Source organism: Arachis stenosperma, chromosome 6, assembly GCF_014773155.1.
Source record: "Arachis stenosperma cultivar V10309 chromosome 6, arast.V10309.gnm1.PFL2, whole genome shotgun sequence".
NCBI lineage: Eukaryota > Viridiplantae > Streptophyta > Magnoliopsida > Fabales > Fabaceae > Arachis > Arachis stenosperma.
In genome coordinates this window covers 51,218,971-51,242,875 of record NC_080382.1, presented here as the reverse complement: position 1 = coordinate 51,242,875, position 23,905 = coordinate 51,218,971, and the positions used below count along the sequence as shown (strand labels likewise).

At 39.7% G+C, this 23,905-nt stretch overlaps 3 non-coding genes and 2 pseudogenes across 3 annotated transcripts; all 5 read right to left on the bottom strand.

Annotated features, from left to right (window-relative positions):
• Positions 1-162: 162 nt before the first annotated feature.
• LOC130938922 (5S ribosomal RNA) lies at positions 163-281 on the bottom strand. The gene has a single exon (XR_009070061.1). It is a non-coding gene; the product is annotated as a 5S ribosomal RNA (ribosomal RNA).
• A 180-nt stretch (positions 282-461) lies between these two features.
• LOC130938811 (5S ribosomal RNA) lies at positions 462-580 on the bottom strand. The gene has a single exon (XR_009069957.1). It is a non-coding gene; the product is annotated as a 5S ribosomal RNA (ribosomal RNA).
• A 178-nt stretch (positions 581-758) lies between these two features.
• Positions 759-877, bottom strand: LOC130936972 (5S ribosomal RNA; annotated as a pseudogene).
• Positions 878-1,057: 180 nt separating this feature from the next.
• Positions 1,058-1,176, bottom strand: LOC130936966 (5S ribosomal RNA; annotated as a pseudogene).
• Positions 1,177-1,362: 186 nt separating this feature from the next.
• LOC130938716 (5S ribosomal RNA) lies at positions 1,363-1,481 on the bottom strand. The gene has a single exon (XR_009069868.1). It is a non-coding gene; the product is annotated as a 5S ribosomal RNA (ribosomal RNA).
• Positions 1,482-23,905: the final 22,424 nt, after the last annotated feature.

Sequence of the window (23,905 nt, the reverse complement as noted above, 5' to 3'; positions counted from 1 at the left end):
ACAATTATCATAAGCATGGGGTGCGATATAGAGTAACTTGAGCCGTGAAGCCTTGCGGGGACTGCGGGAGCTTGCGGAATCACAAGCCATTGAGGATCGCTTTAAGGTATCCTTCTCGGGGTAAAATTGTTTAAAGAAGGAGGTCAGGATGACGTAAAAAAAGATGTGCAACACGAGGACTTCCCAAGAGGCCACCCATCCTAGTACTACTCTCGCCCAAGCATGCTTGATTGCGGAGTTCTGATGGGATCCGGTGCATTAGTGCTGGTATGATTGCACCTATTAAACTGTGTGCACACAATTATCATAAGCATGGGGCGCGACATAGAGTAACTCACGCTGCGAAGCCTTGTGGGGACCGCAGAAGCCTACAGAAGATCAGGCCATTGAGGATCGCTTTAAGGTATCCTTCTCGTGATAGAATCGTTTAAAGAAAGAGGGTCAGTACAACGTGAAAAAAAGAGGTGCAACACGAGGACTTCCCAGGAGGTCACCCATCCTAGTACTACTCACGCCCAAGCACGCTTAATTGCAGAGTTCTTATGGGATCTGGTGCATTAGTGTTGGTATGATCGCACCTATTAAATTGTGAGCACACAATTATTATAAGCATGGTGCGCGACATAGAGTTACTCGAGCCGCAAAGCCTTGCGGGGACCGCGGGAGGTTGGGAAGATCAGGCCATTGAGGATCGCTTTAAAGTATCCTTCTCGAGATAGAATCGTTTAAAGAAAGAGGGTCAGTACGACGTAAAAAAAAAGGTGCAACACGAGGACTTCCCAGGAAGTCACCCATCCTAGTACTTCTCTCGCCCAAGCACGCTTATTTACGGAGTTTTGGTTGGAACCGGTGCATTAGTAATGGTATGATGGCTCCTATTAAAGTGTGCGCACACAATTATCTTAAGCAAGGGGCGCGAGATAGTGTAACTCGAGCTGCGAAGCCTTTCAGGGACCGCAGGACCTTGTGGAAGATCAGGCCATTGAGGATCACTTTAAGGTATCCTTCTCGAGGTAGGATAGTTTAGAGAGAGAGGGTTAGTAAGACATAAAAAAAAGAGGTGCAACACGAGGACTTTCCAGGAAGTCACCCATCCTAGTACTACTCATGGATAAGCATGCTTAATTGCGGAGTTTTGATGGGATCTGGGGCATTAGTGCTAGTATGATCGCACCTATTAAAGTGTGCGCACACAATTATCATAAGCATGGTGCGCGACATAGAGTAACTCGAGCCGCGAAGCCTTGCGTGGACCGCGGGAGCCTGCGGAAGATCAGGCCATTGAGGATCGCTTTAAGGTATGCTTCTCGGGATAGAATCGTTTAAAGATAGAGGTTCAGTACGACGTAAAAAAAAAAAAAAGAGGTGCAACACGAGGACTTCCCAGGAGGTCACCCATCCTAGTACTACTCTCACCCAAGCACGCTTGATTGCGGAGTTCTGATGGGATCCGGTGCATTAGTGCTGGTATGATCGCACCTATTAAAGTGTGCGCACACAATTATCATAAGCATGGGGCGCGACATAGAGTAACTCGAGCCGCGAAGCCTTGCGCAGGCCGCGGGAGTGATGACATGTCAACATGTCATGTTTTTCTATGCTTTTTCATATAGGAAATTGATGATTAGTGCTTAAATATTGAATGCTTTTGTGCTTAAAAGGCATATTTCTTTGATCTTTTGATTTTATAAACTTTATAGGAAAGAAGTGTAAAAAGAAGCAAAAAAAGCACAAATTAAACTCAAAAAGAGAAAAGAAGAATTTTGGGGACACTTTGATGTTTGAGCACGCTTTGGAACTTTAGGCCACGCTTTTAAAAGCGTGGCCCATGACCAAGAAGTGAGCGCTGTGCTCACTAAAGTGAGCATTTTCGTGCCTTGCTAGCAAGGAAAGCAAGGCAAAGCAAGACTGGCGCTCAAAGAAGTGAGCGCTGTGCTCACTAAAGTGAGCATTTTCGTGCTTTTCTTTAAGCCTTGTGACAACATGACCATGCATTTATCAAAGGGCCATAACTTGAGCTACAAATATCCAATTGATGTGCTTTTAGTTGCGTTGGAAAGCTGACATTCAGCGCTTTCCAACGATATATAACAATCTATATTTAGCTCAAAAGTTAAGCACAAGTGATAGGCATCTTTAAGGCCCTAAAAGCACTTACCAAGGCACCAAACATGCACTGGCCAAGGTTCGAAGAGGGAGAGCGCTAGGAGAGCGCATCAGTGCATCCAAGGCAACACAAGGGAATAGCGCTTAAAGCAAGTGAGAGCAGTGCTCAAAGAAGTGAGCATTTTCGTACTCTTGCCAAGGAAATAAAAGAAGCGCATCATTCAAAAAAATAGTTCACCAAGGCTCGAAAGGGGGGGCGCGCATCAAACCAATGAGTAGCACTCAAATATTGAGCGCAGTGCTCACTTAGTGAGCGCTAGTGAGCAACAAGACACTAAAAAGACACTCTTGTGAGTTATTACTACTTGATGCAACCCGGTACACTTGCCGGTGAGTTTGTGTGGAAATCTGATTTTCACCTCATCAAGTTTTTGGCGCCGTTGTTGGGGATTGATTTAGATCGACAATGATTAAGTAGGTGAGAAGTCTAGATTAAACATTTTCTTTGTTTTTGTTTTCTGTTTTAAGCTAATAGTACGGTGTTTGAGCTTTTGCCTCACTAAGCAAATCTCATCTGAGATATGAATTTAAGTTTTCTTTGGTGTTGTGTTTTACAAAATTCAAATAGAGTTCAACTCATCTTATGATCAAACAAATTTTATGGGATATTACCCACCATCACCTATTTCTAATGATGGCTGGGAATATCACCAACAAATTACAGATCCTGAGCACTCTAATCCATGGTGATATGTCTCAGAACCACAAGATGAGCAAGAGAATCATATAGGATACTTTCCACCACCACAAAATGATTCAAGTCATTATTCAAATGGTGGCTGGGAGTATCACCAAGAAATTGTAAATTCTGAACACTCCAATCCATGGAAATTTGCTCTAGAGCCACAAATTGATCAAGCTAGTCACATGACATATTGTCCAGAACCACAGAATGATTTAGGTCATTATCCTCATGGTGTTTGGGCATATCAATAAGAGTGTGAACAATCAAGTGAAATAAATTTCCTCCCAGAACCACAAAGTGACTCATACTGTTATGACAGTTACACAAACCATGGCTGGGAAGGGAATTTCAATGATTCAGTTGATTGTGCTGTCAATACATACATGAAGGATTGCTCTCCGTGGTCACAAAATGATTCACACTCTGAGGAATTTTATAATGATTCACATCAGGAAGCATTTGACAGTTCATACTCCACTTATCAAGAGCCATCATCACTTGAGCAAACTTTCAATTCATTCATACAAAATTGTCCAACCTCACCTCACAGTTTCTCATTTGAAAATTCTTCATCACTTGATTATGCCTCAACACAAAGTTTTCTCCAAGATCCATACAACTCATCTCACCAACCACAAAATTCATTCCATACCACTCTAAACAACCTCATCACAACACATCCATATCCACAAAATTTCTCTCAACCTTTATCTTTTGAGCTAGTAGCTGAGGATCCCCTTCAAAAGTCTAGAGAATTATTGAAAAGACAAGAACAACTCCTAGAAGAACAACAACAATCCTGAAAAGAACAAGAAATTCTCCTCCAAAAGATGGATGAGCATTTGGAGAACATAGGGAAACACTCAGAACCACTAAGCAAGGAAGATTGATGAGCGGATATTTTATACGCTTTTTGGGGGTATTTTCATATAGTTTTTAGTAGGATCTAGCTACTTTTTAGTATATTTTTACTAGTTTTTATGCAAAAATCACATTTCTGGACTTTGCTATGAGTTTGTGTATTTTTTTTATTTCAAATATTTTTTGGCTGAAATTGAGGGACCAGAGCAAAAATCTGATTCAGAGGCTGAAAAAGGACTGCAAATGCTGTTGGATTCTAACCTCCCTGCACTCGAAATGAATTTTCTGGAGCTGCAAAAGCCCAATTGGCGCACTCTCAATTGTATTGGAAGGTAGACATCCTGGGCTTTCAAGCAATATATAATAGTCTATACTTTTTCCAAGTTATGATGACGCAAACTAGCGTTTAACGCCAACTTTCTACCTTATTCTGGCGTTACACGCCAGAAACAGGATACAAGCTAGAGTTAAACGCCCAAACTGGCACAAAAGCTGGAGTTAAATGCCAAAAATAGCCTTTACACGTGAAAGCTTCATTGCTCAGCCCAAACACACACCAAGTGGGCCCCAGAAGTGGATTTCTGCACTATCTATCTTAGCTTACTCATTTTCTGTAAACCTAGGTTACTAGTTGAGTATAAAAACTATTTTTAGAGATTCATTTTGATACCTCATGATATTTTACATCTGAATTTGTATTTCCTATGGCATGAGTCTCTAAACCCCATGGTTGGGGGTGAGGAGCTCTGTTGTGTCTCGATGGATTAATACAATTACTTATGTTTTCTATTCAATCACGCTTGATTCTATTCTAAGATATTCACTCACACTTAAACATGATGAATGTGATGATCTGTGACACTCATCACCATTCTCAACCTATGAGTGCATGCCTGACAACCACTTCCGTTCTATCTTAGATTGAGTGTTTATCTCTTGGGTTCCTGGATCATGAGTTTGACTGCCTCTCCTGACAACAGAGCGTTCAATCCGTGAATCCAGAGTCTTCGTGGTATAAGCTAGAATCAATTGGCAGTATTCTTGAGATCCGAAAAGTCTAAAACTTGCCTGTGATATTCCGAGTAGGATCTGGGATGGGATGACTGTGAAGAGCTTCAAACTCACAAATGTTAGGCGTAGTGACAGACACAAAAGGATCAATGAATCCTATTCCAACACAAGTGAGAACCGACAGATGATTAGCCATGTACATGGACCATTTTCACTGAGAGGACGGATGGTAGCCATTGACAACGGTGATCCACCAACATATAGCTTGCCATGGAAGGAACCTTGCGTGCGTGAAGAAGATGTAGTGGGAAAGCAGAGATTCATAAGACAGAGCACCTCCAAAACTCCAACCTATTCTCCATTACTACATAACAAGTATTTATTTCATGCTCTTTTACTTTTTGCAATTAAAACTAAGAACCATTACTGATATCCTGACTAAGAGTTACAAGATAACCATAGCTTGCTTCAAGCCGACAATCTCTGTGGTATCGACCCTTACTCACGTAAGGTATTACTTGGACGACCCACTACACTTGCTGGTTAGTTGTGCGGAATTGCAAAATTGTGATTGTAATTTTCGTGCACCATGTTTTTGGCGCCGTTGCCAGGGATTGTTCGAGTTTGAACAACTGACGGTTTATTTTGTTGCTTAGATTAGGAAAAATTGTCTTTTGTTAGTTTAGAGTCTCTTTATTTTCTTTTCAAAAATTTTCAAAAATCTTATTTTTCCTAGTTAATTTTCTATTTTTACTTGAGTCTAGTTTCATGTTTTAAGTTTGGTGTCAATTGCATGTCTTTATTTGTTCTTCATATTTTCGAATTTGTGTCCATTGTTCTTTCTTGATCTTCAAGTTGTTCTTGTTTATTTTTTGTTTGATCTTTAGTTCTTCTTGTTTTGTGTCTTTCCCTGTTCCTCTCTCCTCATTCTTTTTCGAAAATCCTCATAAAATATTTTCAAATTCTTTTTTTTTATTTTATTTTATTATTTTAATATCCATTTTATTATATAATAAAATAAATAAAATAAATCCACATCATCTTCCTTTCTCCATCATGGACCTAAGTGGAAATGAACAGTCCAGAAGGACTCTGGGCTTATATGCTAACCCCACTACTGCTTCATATGGGAGTAGTATATGTATACCCCCCATAAGAGCTAACACTTTTGAGCTAAATCCTCAGCTCATTATCATGGTGCAGCAAAATTACCAATATTCCGATCTTCCATAGGAAGAACCTACTGAGTTTCTGGCACAGTTCTTACAAATTACTGACACAGTACGTGATAAGGAAGTGGATCAGGATGTCTATAGATTATTGCTGTTTCCATTTGCTATAAAAGACCAAGCTAAGTGGTGGTTAAATAACTAACCCAAAGCCAGCATAAGAACATAGAAATAATTGTCAGACAAATTCTTGAATCAATATTTCCCTCCAAAGAGGATGACACAGCTAAGGCTGGACATCCAAGGCTTTAAACAAGAGAATAACGAATCTCTTTATGATGCTTGGGAGAGGTACAGAGAGGTGCTAAGGAAATGCCCCTCAAATGTTTTCAAAGTAGGTGTAGTTAGACATCTTCTACTACGGGCTTACAGAAAAAGCTCAAATATCTCTAGACCACTCAGCTGGTAGATCTATACACATGAGAAAGACGATTGAAGAGGCTCAAGAGCTTATAGATACGGTTGCTAGAAATCAGCATCTGTACTTAAATAGTGAGTTCTCCATGAAAGAAGAAGCTAAGGCAGTATCAACTGACTTTAGCCCTCAGGAACAAGCTGCTGAACTCAATCAGCAACTATCTTCTATAATAAAACAGTTAGCAAAATTTAAGGAGATGCTACAAGAAACCAAAAATGCTAATAAGTCTATGGAATCACAATTGAATCAGACAAAACAGCAGTTATCAAAACATATAACAGAAGAGTGTCAAGCAGTTCAATTAAGAAGTGAAAAAATATTAAATACCTCAACTCAAAGCAGTAGAAAGCCAAGAAAAGAACAACTGACAGAGGATGAGCAAACTGCCACCCAAAATCCCTCTGAGGACAGTAAGAACCCAGAGAGGAATAATTCTGGCATTCAAATGCCAGAAAAGGGTGAAAAACTGGCGTTAAATGCTCAGTGAATGCCCAGTTCTGGCGTTCAAACGCCAAAAAAGGGTGAAAAGTTGGCATTGAACGCCCAACCCATTCCTCCTCCCATCCTGGCGTTCAAACACCAATGAGGGATCAGACACCTACAAGTGCTGATAATAACTCCCTCAAGAAGGCTTCTCAACCTGCCTCTGTAGGAAATAAACCTGCAGCGACCAAGGTTGAAGAATACAAAGCCAAAATGCCTTATACTCAGAAACTCTGTCAAACGGAACAGGATAAACAATTTGCCCGCTTTGTAGACTATCTCAGGACTCTTGAAATCAAGATTTCGTTTGCAGAGGCACTTGAGCAAATACCCTCTTATGCTAAGTTCATGAAAGAAATCTTAAGTCATAAGAAGGATTGGAGAGAAACTAAAAAAGTCTTTCTCATTGAAGAATGCAGTGCAGTCATCTTAAAGAGCTTACCAGAGAAGATTAAGGATCCTGGGAGCTTTATGATACCATGCACATTGGAGGGTACTTGTACCAAGACAGCTTTATGTGATCTTGGGGCAAGTATCAACCTAATTTGTACAATAAAGCTCCCTCTCCCAATGAGAAGGAGTTTACATAGATCTACTCCTTCCATGTTTTCTTTTCCAAGGTTCCCATAAAACCCAATTTGTATTCAACCTCTTTTCCAAGATGATTGAATACTAGACTTGAGAAACAAAATTCCTTCAGACAAATCAAAGAGAGATAAAAAGAAGAAGAAATTCACTATCATTGATCCATCAAGTACAATAAAGCTCCCTCTCCCAATGAGAAGGAGTTTAGCTACTCATAGCTTAGAGAAAAGTATAAGAGATAGAAGAAGATGAAGTGAAGTAAAACTAAACTAATTCCTTCTACTAGCCAACCCCCTTTTCAGTACTCTCAAGGGGTATTTATGCTACTCCTATTACTAGAAATAAAAATTACAAGAAGAAAAGAAAATTACAATTGAAAATTAAAGGAAAATCTAGTTAAATAGAGACATGTGCCTGGCATGTGAGCGGCATGCCACGCCTGGCTTCCAAGTGGCACGCTCCCCATGTGCAGCTAGCCTGGCGTGCCACGCCTTCGAACTCAAGTGGCATGCCCATTGTGATTTCTCTCTTCTTCCTCTCTGGAAACTTGAACTAGCATGGCACGCCCAGAACTGGCATGCCACGCCCTCAGCAAACTCTCCTTCTTCTCTTCTGGACAATTGGCGTGCCATGCCGAGCAGTGGTGTGCCACGCCCTTGTTGTATTCTTCATCTTTCTTCTCTGGTCAAATGAACTTGTGTGCCACGCCCAGGGTTGGGGTGCCACTCCTTCAATGAGATCCTTAATATATTCTCACAGAGGTTGAACTAGCGTGCCATGCTCTTAATAAAGCATGAGTACTCTCCTCTGGCCTAGTAAGCTGGCGTGCCACGCCCAAGATTCAAGTGGTACACCCATGGTGCGAGCAAGATTGGCGTGCCACACCTCAAGCATCAAGTGGCATGTCCATTGTCATTGTGCCTTTGCGTGCCATGCCTAAAGTCCCAAGTGGCACGCCTTCGAGGAAGCTTTATCTCTTCTTCTCTGGAGATTTGCACTGTCGTGCCACGCCTTTGTTGGAGCTTCACTTACCCTCTCTGATCAAATGAACTGGCGTGCCACGCTCAGACTCAAGTGGCATGCCCTTAGTGGTCTTGAAGGCTCATGAGCTTGGCGTGCCACGCTTCTAGTACTAAGTGGCACGCCCAATGATTCTTTGAGTTGGCGTGCCACGCCTTAAGTCTCAAGTGGCACGCTCATAATGACGCTTCCTCCATTCTCTTCTGGTCAGTTGTGCTGGCGTGCCACGCCTATTGTAGAAGAATTGGGTTGGCGTACCACGCCCAGCTTGGCGTGCCACGCCCTTTGTAAGTCTTCAAGGATCCTTCTTTGGAATTTGTAGTTAGTGTGCCACGCCAGGCCTTGGCGTGCCCCGCCCATAGTAAAGCTTGGAGTCCCTTCTCTGGAAAAGATAACTGGCGTGCCACGCCTGGCCTAGGCATGCCACACCTATTGTAGACTTCATGGACTCTTTCTGGAATTGATAACTAGCGTGCCACGCCCATTGTAATTAATCATGGGCTCTCCTCTGGAATTGATAGTTGGCGTGCCACGGCCAGTACACACGCGCAACTCCTCTTTCTTGCTTTCTTCCTCTTTTGTTGCTATTTTCACCTGAAATCCAAAAAAAAATCCTTTAAAGCAATGTACCATAAAATTCATTATTTAGTTCAAGAAATTGCATCAATTTAATGAGAATTCACCGATTCTATGGCCCTTTTAATTAAGAGAAAGAGGTAGATGATGCAAGTCATCAGTCTGTATTTGCTAGTGCCCTCAGTAAGTAAAAATTACTACCATCAACTACAAGTTTAGGGTTTAGGGTAGTCTTTTAAACATAAAATGGTAGTCAATAATAAAAAATTAACAACTTACATCACTAGCAACATTATTGATTGAATTTGCAACCTAACACCTATCTTTTTTACTTTATCCTTGAACTAAATGCTCTCTTGCAAAAGTAATTGCAAGCCCTTTGGTGCCAAATCTACCAGCTTTTCTAACCGATCAGTTTAAACGAAAATACAACCATGTAAATATGGATGGCATAATGGTTAAATTAGCAGTAAGTAATGTGGTAATTTAATCCATATGATTCTTCTAAAAAAAGTCATAGTGGAATGCAAGAAATTACTGTAAGAACTGGAATTAAACTAACCACTTAGATAAAATAAAATGATAAATTAATTTCACGAAATAGGATCAAAACTTTATGTCTTAATTTTAAAATTTGAAGGTGAGATTTGAATTCAGTGAATTTTTTCAAATGGAAAAATGTAATTTTTTGCTGAAAATTGCGTAAAAATGCGTACTGGTAAATTAGCCGGCAGTACCGGCTTATGTCTGTCTAGTACTATGTGAGAGTAACAAAAGCTGTAAAAAAATTTTTAAAAATAATTAAAGTTGAAGACCGAGCGCTAATCATAAAGGATTTGGTCCAATGTTGGGCCAAACGAACCTAAAATGCTAATGAGTTAGACCAGCACAAGTTAGGCCTGATGAACGGAAAATTGTCAATCGGTATAGAATTTCACAAATGGATTCTCGTTGCAAGTATAGTTCTAAACCAACTAACAATTCCTCAATAAAAAATTTTGGTTGTCACAAGTAACAAACCCCAATAAAAATAAACCGAAGTATTTAAACATCGAGTGGTCTCTCAAGAAATTGCAGGGAAGTGTTCTTGTTATTCGTTATGGGACAAGTATATTTTTGGGTTTTTGGGAAAAGCAACAAGGAAAGTAATTGAAACTCAAATGATAAAAAGGTCTTGGCAAGGGTTGATGGTTAAGGATCTTTATCCTTGTCACTAACCACAATATGATAATTGCAAGGATCAATCCCATTAAGTCATCCTCTAACAAGTGAAGGAAAGTCAAATGGGCTACATCAATCCTAATCCATAAGTCCTAACCTCCTCACTAATTAATCTTAGTGAAAGCTAGAGTCAATGGATACCAATCATCAATCACTTGAACATTAGCAACGCAAGTTCACCCAAATTACCATCCCAAGCCAAGAATATAAAAATCTACTCTATCATCCTTCCAAGCATTTTGTCAAACACTTAGAAGGCGTAAAAAAAACAAGATAAAATTGAAAGAAATGTAAATCTACAACTACTAATTGCAAGGAAATAACAATACTAAAGCAATTAAACAAATAAGGAACATAAAAAATGAAATTAAATTAAAGGAAGTTGAAATTGACAAGAGTGTTCATAACATAAATATGCCCAAAATGAGAAATTAACAAGAGAACAACAGAATCAAGACAATAGAACAAGAAATTACAAAGGAAAAGTAGATGAAAACATGAAGTTAAACCTAAATCTAAGAAAGATTAACCTAATCCTAACCTAATTCTAGAGAGAAGAGGGAGCTTCTTTCTCTAGAAAACTAACTAAAGGCTCCTTATAACTACACTAAGTGCTCCCCCCATTGTCCAATCCTCAATTATACATGAAATAGTCTCTGGAATCAATTGGATTTAGGTCTGGGAAGCTCAGAAATTGCCCCCAGCATTTTCACTTTAATGAGGTCACGTGCGAGCATCGACGCGTATGCATGGGTCACGCGTACGTGTCGCTTGACAATTTTCCATTAACGCGTATGCTTAATGCACGCGTACGCGTTGCCATGTGACTTCACATCCATGCGTACGCATAGTGCACGCGTGCGTGTCGATGAGTGCTCTCCAAATCTTTGATCTTCCATGACTTCTCCAGTTTGCATGCTTTTCTCTTCACCCCTTTGATCCATTCCTAGCCTTTTCAACCTGAATTCACTAACAAACACATCAAGGCATCTAATGGAATCAAAGGTGAATTAAAATTAGCAAATTAAAGGCCTTTAAAGCATGTTTTTACACTTAAGCACAAATAAAGGAGAATTTACAAAACCTTGCTATTTTAGTGAATAAATGTGGGAAAAGATGATAAAATTCTTCTAAATTCAACACAAGATAAACCCTAAAAATGGAGTTTATCAACCTCTCCACACTTAAACAATAGCATGTTCTCATGCTAAATTAAGAAGAAAACAAGGGGTATGACAATTATTCAATGCAAATAAACTATATGCAACCTATCTAAATGCAACTTTCTATATGAATGGAAATGCTTGGTCAAAACAAATCAACTTCCAAGAAAATATATATAAGCATAAGGGCTAAAGCAATAGAAATCAAATCAAACCCACAATTGTATTGAATTATCAAAAAACAAAGATTCACAAACTTGCGAGAAAAGGGATAATCATGGTGAAAACATGTAATTGAGCAATCGAACCCTCACCGGATGTGAATCCGCTCTAGTCACTCAAGTGTTTGGGGTTGATTCACTCAATTATCTCGTAATCATACTTTCCAAGATTTGTTTTTCATCTAACAATCAACAATTATTTCATGCATGTATACAATTATCATGAGGACTTTCCATAAGGTTTTAATGGGGGCCAGGGTCAAGGTAGGGTTATATATGGTTAAGTAGACTAGAATTCGGATCTTTGATTAACCTAAGCTTCCCACCTAACCTAAATAACAACCTATAAAATTCTAAACAAACCTAACTACCCATAATCTTCACTTTTTAACATACTCATGCATTTTCTTTTCACTTCACAACACATATGCATTGATTTTTATTGAACTTTACTTTGGGGCATTTTGTTCCCTTTTATTGTTTTTCTTTTTCTTTTGTTTTTCTCATTTTTTTCAAGCTAAACTATACACAAGAACATCAATGCATAAGGTCTAACCATTTGATTAATAAATGAGTATGTACCCAATTCCCAATATTTTCAACAAAGATACAACACACACCTTTATCCCAATCAATGTTCCCAATTGTCCCAAACTTGATGATAAACATTCTCACTAGTCTAAGCTAATCAAAGATCGAAATAAGGGACATTTATTGTTTTTCACTTTAGGCTTGTAATGTGCTAAAATTAAGAACAAATGGGTTAAGCATAGGCTCAAAATTGGTTAACAATGAAAGGTAAAAGGTAGGCTATTTGGGTAAGTGAGCTTTATGAAACAATGACCTCAATCATATAAGTGCATGTATATATGGAATAATGAACATAAAGAATTAAACAAATCAAAGATCACAATCATAGAATGAGAATAATCACACACAAGAATGAAAATAAGTGGTTATATAATGTAACCACACCATTAGGCTCAAATCTCACATGCTTGTATTCTTAGCTCAAAACATGATGCACAATATATATGATTCAAGCAAGTTCAGCACAAAAATTTTCAATCAATTAGGGTGGTGCCCTATAGATAAATTTCTTGGAAAGATTCATTGTTTTGACTAAGCTTATTACATGTATCCTAAATGCAATGTTGTGATTGAGAAAATTAAAAATTTTCTTAGTTTAATTCCCTTTTTCAATCAAACTAATTTCTCTTATGTAAAAAGGGGTCAACTAAGCTCAATCATCCAAATTTTTCAAACCACAACCAATAAACTCAAATAACTAAAAGTGCAAATCAAGCTAGAAATCTGAAAATATATACAAACAAAAGATGCCAAATGTAACAAACTAAAATAGAAGTATTCAAAATAGCTAGTATGTACAGTAACCCCGAAAAGTGCAATAACATAAAATGTGCAAATACTAAAAAAATAAACAGAATAAAGCTAAATAAAACAAGACTCTAAAAATGGTCACCCAAGATAAAAAAATCCCACCGACAACGACGACGGCGACCTCCCCACACTTAGAATGAAGTATCGTCCTCAATGTTGTGGTTGGGACTAGGTAGGTGGGTCGATGTGCTCAGCCTCCTCCTCCTCCTCCCGATCCTCCTCTGCCTTAGAATGGTCGAGGGAGTATCGGGGTCAGACGGCATAACAGCGCCCAACGATATAAGCATCTGACTCATAAGATCAAAGCGTCGCTTGTTGCGATGCTCGCTCTGCTCCATGAGCCCGATGAGATGCTGCACAAGTCGGTACGTCGGCTGGGGTGCTGGTGGTGGTGGTGCTACTGGTGGTGGTGCTGTTGGTGCTACTGCTGGTGCTGATGGTCCAGATGCTGCTGTTGAAGAGGAAGATGGCCTAAGTGTTGCTGCAGCAAAAGCTCGAGCGCGACGTGAGATTAGTGGTCTGTAGCTCACCCAAGTCCCCCACGGAATAACTCGCTCCTTTCCGTGGACCGGGGGTGGCGACTCATCATCTAGCAGCCATAGAACTCCAGCTCGCTGAGCCATATCTGTGACCAAAGTAGGGAATGGGAGTGTGCCTCTAATATGTGCTCGCCACATGTACTTCCTGATCAGTCGGGTAAAGTACAGCTCTTTCCCCTCCTTGATACACCCAATCAAGACGAGCATGTCCACTAAAATCTCAATAAAGTGCATGGTCGGCATGACATAGTAGGCAAGAATCTGCTGCCATGTCTTAGCCTCTCTCGTCAGATAGTCAAACATCATCCCCTTGGGTTTCACTTTACCGGCATCCATCTCCCAAGGGGCATCTGGCTGTGCAATAACACTCCGCAAGGCATCATAATCATAACTCAGGCAATGCATCTTCTCCTCAGCCCTCTAAAAAGCATCTTTCTCATAAACCTTGGGCTGACAGTGGAGTGTCTGCTCAATATCTACCTCTATAATCAGAATCAGTCCTCCTCTCAAGTGAACCAAGTCAAGGGTCAGTCTATAGAAATTACAGTAAAATTCACGGACCCACGAGTCATTCACCCGAGGTAACTCCCTATCCACAAAAGATAAGCCCACCCCCTCAATCCGAACCTCAATAGATTGCCTCAAATCAGCGAGAATAGCCAGCTTCTTCTCTAAGTTGAGATGTCACTTCTGAAAGAGCGAGAAGCAAAGCTCACAGTACAAATTAGGGTACCTTCCTGCTTCGGTCGGAGGCAGTAGCTGATCTGCCTCCTCCTTGTCAAATAGAAATATCTTGGCATAACTGGAGGTGGCAAAAGCAGTGGAAGATTGAGATTTCTTCCTCTTCCAAGAAGTAACCTGTGCTTTCCCTTTTCCTCTATCAGACATCCTGGAGAAAATAGAGATCATAGGATACAAACAATTAAGTAGAGCAGAGAAGTGTAAAGCAAGGACTCAAGCAGCAGACAGAAAACAGGCAACAAGAGGATATTGAGAGAAATCATAATGTGAGTTAAAGAAGAAAATTCTTGGAATGCATGAAAACAGAAATCAGATATCAATCAGAAATACAAACCAAAAATTCATAAAAGAATAGCAAAGTGCTTGTTTGTTAAGCAATAATAATTGTCATACCCAAAAGAATGTGAAAGGGTTAAAGTGAAAACTGAAAAGTAGAGTTAAAGAGTCGGTTAAGTCAAAATTTAGAAAAGCGGTTAGAAATTAGTGGCATGACAATTATGGAGCTTAACCAAGAGAAGTTCAAAAAGTATCGGGAACAAGCACACTCACATTCATGAGGATGATGCAAGTCATTAATGATGAAATATAAATTGCACAAAAGTATATAATAGAAAAGCAAGTCGTCATCAATGTTCATGGTCACTAAAATTGTAAAAATTGGTGTTGAGAGCTGTGAAACATGCACTTGATGTAACTAAAAGAGAGTTGAAACAGATTCAATTGAAAAAGTTGACACCAGTGGAGAGCACCAATTATTACAATGTAAGAACCTTCATTAAGAAAAGACAAGTTCAAATCAAAAGGTGAAAAAAATATGGAAACAGCTTCATTGGTTAAGTGAAGTTAAAAATTGAACTTGAACCAGGAAGTCAGAAAGCATTTGACTTTAGCTTGAAATGTTGAGAACACAAAGAAGGTTCATATCCACAGAGCTAACCAAGGTTCTATTTGACACAGAAATCCATCAAATAGGCCTTCGGTTCTGTCAATCATCAATTTAAATAAAAGGGAACCATAATAGAAATAATAATGTTAGCCAAATCAACCTATGAGTTGAACATGGCATAGGCTAAAATGATTTTAAATCAAGAAATGCCAAGTCAATTCATAAGTTGTAAGTTAACACAAGGAAATTTCCAAAAATTTTGGTAGCATTCCGGCAGTAAAATGGACATTCCCGAATAGACAAACAGCAGCAAGACATTCATATGAATCCAATACAAGTCAACCAGGCAAAACAAGCAACTAATTCATATGGTTTAGGCGACAGTAAGCAACATAACCTAACTTGAATCAGCATAGCAGCACCAAACAGTAAGAACCTTCAAAATTAATCATACAGCAGCATGTAAAAGCACAATACATCAACATCATCATCAAACAGTTGAGCATTCACCATTTCGGACAGCAAAAACAGAGCAATTATCAGACCTAAATCCACTAACCACATCCTAGCTACCTAACCACCTAAAATCAACTAAAAAAATGCATTTCTAATCTAGCTAAACTAAACATAATTAAATAGAGCTAACAAAATTATCTAAACAGAATAGTAAAACAAGAAAAGAAATACAGGGGAGGACATGGGAACTTAAAGGAAGTAGAAGCAAAATTGGAAATGGAAAGGAAGGGGGACAGAAACTGGAAGGGCTGCACTAGCTCACTAGCGGTGCTGCCACAGTGGAAGAACGGAGGCACTGAGAAGTCGCGCAAAGCAGAGAGTTACGGTGTAGAGCAGCAAGGGCACCAAGCTCTGTTCCGGGTCAAGCAATGGGAAAGGGAATGGTCGAGAGGCAAGGATGGTTTGGGTGATAGTGAGTGGTGGTTAGCTAGTTATAATGGGGAACCGCGGCGGTACTCACAGTGACAGAAGAGAAACAGAGAGAGAGGGGAAGAGAGGGTAAGAAAGAAAGAAAGAAAGAAAGAGAGAATAGGGTGGCGGTCAGCGACGGTCAGGTCGCCAGAGTGTTGGTTGGTGGTGGAGGTTGTAAGAGGGTATCGCATTCTGTGAATTGGAGGGGGAAGAAAATGAAAATGAAACGTTGAGGGAGAAGAGAGTAAAGGACGCGACTGCTAGGGCTTGCACGTAGATGGTGTTAACGATTTTGAATCCACGCGTACGCGTCCATGAGGCGTGCACGTGGGTGGACAGAAGGGGCGAGTGCTCATCGACGCGTACGCTTTGCAGTTGTGCCATTAGCACAAGACGAGCACAAAATAGGCACAACTCTCTGGTTTTAGTACCAGGAGTTGTGAAAACGCGTCGACACGCACGCGTATAGCACGCTTACGCGTGGATAGGTTTTTTTTCTTTTTTTTTTTTTCAGTAACACCAAAACCACTTAAAGCACTCCTAACACAATCTACAACTCAAAACCAACCAAAATGCAAAATTAGCAAAAATCTTTTTAGTTTTTTTTTTTGAAAAATTTTCAAAGACCAAACAAAGAAAACTTGCACTTCAAGCAAAATGCAATTCAAGACAAAAGTGCAATTTAAATAAAATAACAACCAAAGCATTAAGTCTAGAATATCCAAAGGAGAAAACTACCTACAATGGCAACTCAAATCACTCATTGATTATATCTACAAGAGAGTGGAAAGAGTTTACCATGGTGAGGTGTCTCCCACCTAGCACTTTTATTTATTGTCCTTAAGTTGGAGTTATGGGGAGCTTTCATCAAGGTAGCTTGTGCTTGAATTCTTCCTTGAACATCCACCCATGCTCGGACTTCAAATAAGATCCATGCTTCAAAATTAATAGCTCTAAGATTTGATGGAGTTCTTCACAAATCATGAGCTCCCAAAGTTGAGTTTCCTTGTGCGATCCGGGATCCCACAGTTTGTTTTGGCACCCGTCTTCAAGTTGATCTCGGTAACTTTCTCCGGGTGGTAAGTTCTTGGAATTCTCATTTAAGCACCCAATCGTCCTCCTAGACCCAAGCAATCTAGTTCTACACCAAATCTTGCCATCAAACCTTGAACATGGAACCATCACGAACCTAAAATGATGTTTCCAACCACTAACCATCTCCCTTTTGCTCTTCAATCCACAAATTTTTCTATGTTGACCATCCGTCTCAAGCAAACCATATTCAAGGGGAATGATAAAGCTTAAGGATAAGGGATTCACCCACCTGAATGAAGGAATGGATGGTGATGGCTTGGGAATAGGTGTTTTCAATAATCTTGCAACTTCCACTCCCTTGTGCACTTCTTGGATCTCTTGACAACTTTCTTCAATTTCTCCTTGCTTGTTAACTTCCTCCAACTCCTCATCATCCTCAATGAAATCAAATTTTGGAGGTTGTGTGAAGTCCACTTCAACATCGACTTTACACCCAATGGAAGAGTCTTCAACAAGGTCACCAATGTAACTTGGCATGGAGTTATCTTCAATGGCCTCAAATTCTTGCCCATTGGGAGAGGGTTCCATTATAGATAGGAATTCATTGATGATTGAATTCATCTCTTGATCAACCTCTTTAAGGTCTTCAACCTTGATGTGCCTTGGAGGTTGTTGAGACTCCCATGGTGGTTCTGCATCTCCTAAATCTTCAACCACTTCTTCCTCTTCTTCAACAATCATGGCTTCCTCCAATTGCTCTAATATAAAATCTAACTCCTCATTCTCCACCAAATTTTCTAATCTCTCCTTCATGCTATGCTCTTCTTTTGATCCTTCACATGTGGCCATGGAAGTGCTTTGAGTGCATGAGTCTTGGGAGGCCAAAGTGTGTACTACCTTGGTCAAGATAGTCACAAATTTTAGCGTGTTTCTTTGCATATCCTCTTGCCCTTGAAGTAGCAAAGTGATAGAATCATCCATTAGGGCTTCAAGTGGATAGAAGGGTTCATTATTTTAGAGAAAGGGTTCATAATAGGAAGGTGGTTCTTCTTGGTAATAGTATGAAGATTGTGTGTATTGAGGTGGTTCTTGGGGGTAATTGCGTTGGAATGTAGGTGAATCTATGGGTTTTCGCTCATAATGGTCATAAGAATGTGGTAGGGGTGATTGATTATATGATGGATATGGATCATAAGGGGGTATTTGGTAAAAAAAGGGCTTGTGAGTATGGTTGAGGGTCATGTTGAGGATGAGGTTCATAGGTATAGTGCGGTAGGTGTTGATTGTCACGAAGAAGTCCACCATAACTATTGCCTTGGTATGCATCTTGGAATAGATCTTGCTCATAATACATTGTAGGGGATTGTTGCCAAGAGGAGTGATCAATTCCTTGAGGCTCGTCCCATCTTTGATTGTTCCATCCTCGATACATGTTGTCGTTGATATTCACATTTCCTACAACATAATTATAACCAAACTCATAGCCAAAGGGGTGAGATTTCATAGTGAAAAGAGAAAATAAGAACAAAATTAATAAGAAACAAAGAAAGATAAAGTCCTACAAATAACAAACCAACCGAAAATCAAGATATTTACAATATCAACATATGTACAATAACCAATAACCAGGCACACAATTGCAAATCCCCAGCAACGGCGCCATTTTGATGAACGAAAAATTGTCTATCGGTATAGAATTTCACAAATGAATTTTCGTTGCAAGTATAGTTCTAAACCAACAAACAATTCCTCAATCAAAAATTTTGGTTGTCACAAGTAGCAAACCCAATAAAAATAAACCTAAGTATTTAAACCTCGGGTCGTCTCTCAAGGAATTGCAGGGAAGTGTTCTTGTTATTGGTTATGGGACAAGTATATTTTGGGGTTTTTTGGGATAAGGAACAAGAAAAGTTATTGAAACTCAAGTGATAAAAAGCTCTTGGCAAGGGTTGATGGTTAAGAATCTTTATTCTTGTCACTAACCACAATATGATAATTGCAAGGATCAATCTCATTAAGTCATTGATGACAAGTCATCTTAGCCTAGTTTCACTAGTCTTTTTCTTTTGTTTTCACTTGAATTATGCACTTTCTTGAGGTCTAAGCAAGCCAATTTGTGCAGATTTTCATGCTTCCTTTGATTGAATCAACCATAGATGAATTAATGCAATTTCATGAGGTTTTATGCTATATTTGTTACATATTGTGAAAGAATGAATATCTCATGATTTTGAGCATAGCTTTGATGTGTTTGGTTGATTAATGATAGGTGAAGAAGGCTTGGAGAAAGGTTGAAGCAAGAAGGAATGGCTAGGAGGAAGAGAGGACAAAAAGTTTGAGCAAAAGTTTGCCTCAAACTTTAGCTCAAACTTTTGGAATAAGTGAAAATGAACCAGGAAGCAAAAAGCTGGACCAAAAGTTAGCCTCAAACTTTTGCACAAACTTTTGGGTGAAAAGTTTGCCCCAACGTTAGCCCCTAACTTTTGGGCTAACGTTGGCACATGCAAAACTCTCCCTGGGCACCAAAAGTTTGCGCCAACGTTAGCCCCTAACTTTTTGGCTAACGTTGGCGCATGAAAATCACTCCCTGGCCACCAAAAATTTGCACCAACGTTAGCCTCTAACTTTTGGGCTAACGTTGGCGCCATAAGTGCACTAAGGAAGGCCAACGTTGGAGCAAAAATTAGACCCCTAACTTTTGCACTAACGTTGGTATCAGCAAAAACATGGAGGCTGATATGAAAAGTTGGAGTAAAAGTTTGCCTCAAACTTTTACTCAAACTTTTACTCAAACTTTTGCAACATTCAAACCCGGTTCACTTGGTTCACTTCGGTTCCTCTCCAAACTCCAAGAGCAATCAACCAAGGCCTCTCTCAACCCAATTCCACCAAGAGCAAAGGCCCAACTCAAGGCTTGAAGATCATTTGAAGAAAGTGTATAAATAGGATAGAATTCAAGTTATTCGGGGGCTTTTCTTTTTATTTCTCATAAGGAGCTTTTCTTTTGAGTTCTCATAGGGAGCTTTCCCTTTTAGTTTTTAGAATAGTTTTCGGAGAGCCTTTGGTATTGAGTGATCTTTAATTTCTTAGTCTCGGGGAAGGAGAATCCATTTCTCTTCCTCTTAGTTTTATTGCTTTCAATTTCAATTACAATTGTCTTGGATCTTGGGTTGGAGAATTGAAGAAATTCTGTTTCAATCTCATCCTTGGATCTCTCTGTTTATTTACTGCTTAATTGAATTTCAGTTTCGGTTAATTGCTCTTCATCTACTTTCTTTGCAATTTACATTTCCCTTGCAATTGTTCTTGTTGGATCTAGGAAGGCATTGAGATCTAGACTTAGTTTTCTAGTCTCTGGGTGCTGAGATCTGATTCCAAAGTTTACATTCTGTTTTTGCTTTTCATGTTCATTTACTTGTTTTGCTTCAGATCCGATTCAATCCAAACCCTCTTTTACTCTTCTATTTGATGCAATTTAATTTTTCTAGTTTAAATTCTGCAAATCCAATCCCCAATCCCCTTTACAATTCCAGCCGTTTACATTCCTTGCACTTTAAGATTCCGCAATCTACATTTCTTGCATTCTAAGTTTTAGCCATTTAATTTCTTGTTCTTTAAGATTCAGCACTTTAATTTCTTGCCCTCTTTAATTTCATGCAATTTACACATTCCCTTTACTTTCAATGCAATTTAATTTCTGCAAATCACAAATCACTCAACCAAATCTTGATTCGCTTGACTAAATCAACCACTAAACCAAAATTGCTCAATCCTTCAATCCCTGTGGGATCGACCTCACTCCCGTGAGTTTTTATTACTTGATGCGACCCGGTGCACTTGTCGGTGAGTTTTGTGTCGGATCGTTTTCCGCACATCAAGTTTTTGGCGCCGTTGCCGGGGATTGATTAGATTGACAATGATTAAGTGAAGTGGTGATCTAGATCAAGCACTTTTACTTTTCTGTCTTTTAATTTTCAATTAACCCACTAACTGTTTGATTTTTTGCTTAAACTAACTAACACTTCAATCTAGCAGTAGATTGAAGTGTCACTAGTTTTGTGCATTTCTCATGCTCTGCTTGTATGTCAGGTACAAGAAGAACCATACCCAATTTTCATGAACAAGACGAAAGAACTCTCAGGAGGTTAAGAAGAGCTGAAAGAGGGAAAAATATTGTTGGAGAAGAGGAATCAGACGAAGAATTCCAAGAGATGGAGGAACATTTAACCAATCCACCAGGTGGAGAAGACAACAACAATGGCAACCCACCCCAGAGGAGAGTTTTGGCTTCCTATACCTTTGCAAATCCTAGACATTGTGGGAGCAGCATCTTGGCTCCAAATGTCAATGCTAACAATTTTGAACTCAAGCCACAACTCATCACTTTGGTTCAGAACAATTGCTCTTTTGGTGGAGGACCACTTGAGGACCCACACCAACATTTATCCACTTTCTTGAGGATATGCAACACTGTCAAAACTAATGGAGTGCCCCCTGACAGTTACAAGCTGATGCTATTCCCATTTTCTCTCAGGGACAAGGCCACTCAATGGTTGGAATCTTTTCCAAGGGACAGCATCAACAACTGGGATGATTTGGTAACCAAGTTTCTTGCCAAGTTTTACCCACCTCAGAGGATTATAAGGTTGAAGGCTGAGGTACAAACATTTACACAAATGGAGGCTGAACCCATCTATGAGGCATGGGAGAGGTACAAGGCTCTAATCAGGAAATGTCCTCCTGAAATGTTCACTGAGTGGGATAAGCTGTAGAATTTCTATGAGGGCTTAACATTGAAATCCCAGGAAGCTTTGGATCATTCAGCTGGAGGTTCTTTGCAACTCATGAAAACAGCAGAGGAGGCTCAAAATCTCATTGATATGGTGGCTAACAACCAATATTTCTTTGCTCACCAAAGGCAACGCCAACCATCACAAAGGAAAGGAGTGATGGAGTTGGAAGGAGTGGACTCAATTCTAGCTCAAAACAAAATGATGCAGCAGCAAATTCAACAACAATTTGAGCAAATGGCCAAGAGGATTGATAGCCTCCAAGTTGCAGCAGTCAACACAAGCCAATCATCAACCAAATGGGGGCAAAATGAAGAAAACCAAGAAGATCAGCAGCAGGAACAACCTCAATATGTGCACAACCAAAGCCCGGGCCAAAATGAAGTCTATGGTGATACCTACAATCCATCCTGGAAGAACCACCCAAACCTCAGATGGGGGGATAATCACAACCAAAACCAACAACCATGGCAGAGGAACTCAAACCCAAACACCTTAAGAAACAACCAAAACCACAACCAACAGCAGACTAGCCAAAACCCTTACAGAAAACCCCAAAATAACTTCCCCAACTCCAACCATTTTCCACCCAATAACCAACTCACTAACCAAAACATTCACCATCAATCATCAACACCCCATAACCAAGCAACTTCACATGACTCTCAGAGGATCACCAACCTGGAAATGCTAATGGAGAAGATGATGAAGCACCAAGAGATAATGATGGAAAAACTCATGAAAAATCAAGAGATGGCAAAACAAGATCAGGAAGCAGCACGGAAAGATCAAGCCATAACAAGCAAAAACCAAGAAGCTACAATCAAAAACCAAGAAGCTTCAATCAGAAATCTTGAGAGGCATAGGGAACAAATGGCTAAACAAATTGCAGAGATGGGTGAGAAACAATCAAATGCATCCCCTATTGCTACTCAAGACCACCCAAGGGACAAAGGAAAAGCTACAAAATGGGAGGAGTGCAAAGCAATCACAGTGGGAAGTGAGAAGACTACGAAGAAGGAAGCCATCAATCAAGACAATCACAACAAAGAAGTTCCACAAGAAGAGACAGAGGGGAAAAATAAAGAGGATCAAGAAACCAAAAATGCACAAATTTCAAAGGGATACAAGAACATCCTTGAACCACAACTACAAGAGAAGAGGGAAGGAGTGAATCCTTGTGTCCCCAAACTTCCATACCCTCAGAGGTTTAAAAAAGAAAATGAGGCTAAGCAATACTTAAAATTCCTGGACATATTCAAGACACTCAACATCAATATTCCTTTCTTGGAAGCACTTGAACAGATGCCACTATATGCCAAATTTATGAAGGAAGTGCTAACAAAGAAAAGATCCCTGAAGGAAGGACAGATTGTTGAGATGACAAAGGAATGTAGTGCTATCCTCCAAAGAGAGTTGCTAGAGAAGAAAGATGATCCTAGGAGTTTTTACATATCTTGCACCATAGGAAACATAACAATTGAGAAGTCATTCTGTGACCTCGGTGCAAGCATAAACTTGATGCCTTTGTCTCTAATGAGGAAACTTAAAATTTCTGAGCTGAAGTCCACACAAATAATTCTCCAAATGGCTGACAAATCCATTAAGCAAGCACTGGGAGTCAGGAGAATGTGTTGGTAAAAGTGGGAAAATTCTTTCTCCCTGCTGACTTTGTTATCTCAGATATAGAAGAGGACCCTAACACTCCCATCATCCTGGGAAGGCCTTTCCTAGCTACGGGCAGAGCATTGATAGATGTTGAAAAAGGGGAATTATTGTTGAGAGTGCATGATGAGCACCTAGCATTCCATGTTTTTAAAACCCTGCATGAGCCCACTCAAGAAGAAGATTGTGTGAAGGATAAGGCCAGATATCAAAGCTTGAAGGAGGCATTCAATGAGTCAAATCCAAGACTTCTAAATCCATGATTGAAAGAAGTAGAGATGA